The sequence below is a fragment of the Mustela nigripes genome, chromosome 2 (assembly GCF_022355385.1).
Source record: "Mustela nigripes isolate SB6536 chromosome 2, MUSNIG.SB6536, whole genome shotgun sequence".
Classification (NCBI taxonomy): Eukaryota; Metazoa; Chordata; class Mammalia; order Carnivora; family Mustelidae; genus Mustela; species Mustela nigripes.
The window spans coordinates 46258995-46262740 of NC_081558.1; the positions used below are offsets into that span (position 1 = coordinate 46258995).

Below are 3746 nucleotides of genomic sequence, written 5' to 3' on the forward strand. Positions count from 1 at the left end.
CCTAGAATAAGATAGGCACCAATAGTTACCAAAGGAATGCAAAAAAAAAAATTATGGGTCAAACCAAAAGTGAATAATTTTTAATGATTAAGTATTTCTATTTTATGAATTAACACTCTGGGAAAAGAATCAATTTATCAAAGATCAAAGGGAACATGAATTATTCCATGTCTTTCTCACTTCAAGTAGAAGCAATGATTAGAAACATTACCTTCTGGTATTAAATGTTTTCTTTCATGTTCTTGCTTTTATTTTTTCCCTTTACAGACTTCTTTTTAACACCAAAGTTTATGTAGATGCTGGATAGAAGCTTTCCATTTTTCAAGTTCACCCACATATTCATTCAATATACATGTGTATAATGCTTGTGTATATTTACATATGTACAGAACTCAGCCTGCTGGGATCAAATATGCAAACAAGAATTACTACACATCAGGGGCACCTGGGTGGCTCAGTGGGTTGGGCCTCTGCCTTCGGCTCAGGTCATGGTCTGAGGGTCCTGGGATCAAGCCCCAAATCGGGCTCTCTGATTAGACCATCAGTCCTCTGATTCTCATGCCTTTACATATAGCCTGAATTACAGACTTTGCTGGTTCTCTAGCTTACAGACAGCAGATCATGGGACCTCGGGGCCTCCAAAACCATATCAGCCAATTCCTATAATAAATTTCCTCTGATGTAGCTCTCTGGCTATATCTCATTGGTTCTGCTTCTTTGAAGAAACATGAATAATACACACATTTTTATATTAAAGATTTAAGCAGGAGAGTAAAAATGATTGAATTTTTATTTTAGAAAGATCATTCTGGAAAAAAAAAGATCATTCTGGTTGAGCACAATGAATAAATTTGAAGAGAGGAAGATTGGAGCAGAGACATCAGACAGAAAACTGTTACAGTAAACCACTTGAAAAACACAGTAACCTAAACCAGAACAACAGTGGTAAAGATAGAGAAAAGTAAATAGAAGAGTATTTAAAAAAAAAAAAAAGTAGCAGGGAGAATCAACAGGACTTGACCAACAAGATGTGGGAAGATAAAGGAGATGGAGTTATGGATGAGACCCAATTGTTTTGCTTGAGCAATTGTTTGAAAGTGTACTACTCACTATAATGTGTAAGATTAAGAAGTTCTGGAGAGAGGGGCACCTGGGTGGCTCAGTAGGTTAAGTGTCTGCCCTCAGCTCAGGTCATGATCCCAGGGTCCTGGGATGGAGCCCCGCATCGGGCTCCCTGCTCAGAGGGAAGCCTGCTTCTCCCTTTCCCACTCCCCCACTTGTGTTCCCTCTCTCACTGTGTTTCCCCCTGTCAAATAAATAAATAAAATCTTTAAAAAGAAGAAGTAGTATTTCTGGAGAGAAAGGACAAGTGCATTTGTGAATTTCATAAGTCTGAGTTACTGTTCAAGGAGAGTACTAATAGACTACACAGGAGATACAGATTTGTGAATCATCAACACCGCAGGTAAGATCAGTAAGGGAAAATGTACTAAGAAAGAAGAAAATAGGGCCTCCAAAAAAGCGCTCAGGGATAATCAATCAGTAAATGGCTAAATTAACTATTATACAACTCTACAGAAAATATTCAAATCCTAAAACTAAAATGCTTTATAATATTCTTTTGGATACCTCATGCCCTCACATTTCTTATGAAAGTGGAAGGTTGGAACAAGAAGCAAAGAAAGCTATCTGCTGATTTTTTTTTCCAGTTTACTATAGTGCTTTATTTTCCTCACACAATGACACGTTGCTAGAAGCCTAATGTTTATTCTCACATGACAGTAGAAAAGCAAAATTTGCTGTCATCTTTTAAAGAATTGTGTACAAAAACTTTACATAAATTAAAAGGATGAGTAAATTTACAGGTGTAAATGCAAACTGTTTTCCAACTCAAGGCAGTAACAACCCACAGAGTTCCGGTAGGAAAACACTAGATAAGAAAGGAAAATGGGTCCTAAGGCTTAGGAGTTCCTAACCCTGTCAGACAAGCAAGACATAAAAATGCCAATTGATTCAAAAATCTTGCCAGCCTTAGAGAAATCCTGGAATACACAGCTCTCACACATTAATATCCAACGCAGATCAACAACCTTACAGAGGGTGCTCATGAATGGATTTCTCTTCCATAAACATGTTTTCACTTTACCCATGAAGTGACTGAACCTCATGTACAAGGAGTTTAAATCAAAGGTATGTACAGGATAGTAAACACATACCAAGGGAAAAGTTATTTTGAACACAAGGTCAAAATCAGCAACAATTCTATCATCCAGTGTTGACATCAGATACAAGCTTCAAGGACAAATTTCTTTTCAAAAGGTTATTCCAGTTTATGAGGCTAGCATGAGGTATATGCATTTGCCAGGGCATATCTACACTTAGGAATTAACTGACGCAGCAAATGATACACATCTTCTTGCAGGGCATTTAGAAACATCTGAGGTGGGCAATGGAAGGGCCCGACTCATCATACTCTTGTTTGCTGATCCACACCTTCTAAAAGGTGGACAGTGAGGCCAGGACGGAGCCCCTACAGGAGAAGAAATGACCTTGATCTTCACCATGCTGAGCTCCAGCATTTGATCCCTTTCTGCATTCTATCTGAGATGCCTGGGTACATGGTGGTCCCACGAGATGGCATTGTTTTGGAAGAGAGGTTCTTTCAGATGTCAGTGTCATAATTCATGATGGAATTCCAGATGGTCTCCTGGATATCACAGTACTCCATACCCAGAAAGGAGAGCTGGAAGAGTGTCTCGGGAAAGGGATACCACTCCTTGCCCATGGTGATCACCTGACTATCAGGCAACTCATAGCTCTTCTCCAGAGACGAGAAGAACACTGCAGTGGCCAACTACTGCTCAAAGTGCAAGGTGACCTAGCAGAGCTTCTTGGTGATGTCACACATGATTTCCCACTTAATTGTGGTGGTGAAGCTATAATCGCTCTCTGTGAGTAACTTCAATATGTAGTCCCTCAGGTCCTGGCCAGCCATGTCCAGACATAGGACGGCATGGGGCAGGGAGTACCACATACTGATGGGCACAGTGTGGGTTACCCTGTTCCCAGAGTCCATGACAATACCAGTGGTTAGGCCAGACGTGTACAGGGATAGCACAACCTGGATGGTCAGATACATGATGGGAATGTTGAAGGTCTTGAACATGATGAGTCATCTTCTCCTGGTTGGCCTTAGTGTGCAGAGGGGCCTCAGTCAGCAGCATAGAGCACTCCTTGGGGGCCATGCGCAATTCATTGTTGAAGGTGTGGTACCATGTCCTCCTTGCTGTTGAAGATGCTGGGCTTGATGGGGTACTTGAAGATCAGGATGCCCTGCTATCTCTGGGCCCTCTGCCCACATAGGAGTCTTTTGACCCATGCCCACCATGATGCCCTGGAGCCCAGGGATTATCCAATAATGGATAGAAACATGGCCAGGAGAGGAGGAGCATCATCCCCAGCAAAGCCCGCCTTGCATATATACCAGAGCCATCAGCAATGATAAGCGCAGAAATCTCTTCCAGTGTGATGGGGGAGGTGGCAGCAGTGGGCATGAAAAATGAGTGGCAGGAAGACACTGAGCATGGGCCAACTGCTAAGATCCCTAATTTTTTTTAATGTGTTAGCATCTCATATCTTTTCCAATTGATATTGTTAAGATTAAGAGTGCCATCTCCCCTCCTTCTTTTAACTCAATGTTGCCCTGAATTACTGCATCCCTCCCTCACTACCAGCATACTTATTAA

The 3746-nt window shown here is 41.5% G+C and overlaps 1 pseudogene; it reads right to left on the bottom strand.

Annotated features, from left to right (window-relative positions):
• Window positions 1–2427: 2427 nt before the first annotated feature.
• Window positions 2428–3524, bottom strand: LOC132011512 (actin, cytoplasmic 1-like; annotated as a pseudogene).
• Between the last annotated feature and the right edge of the window lie 222 nt (window positions 3525–3746).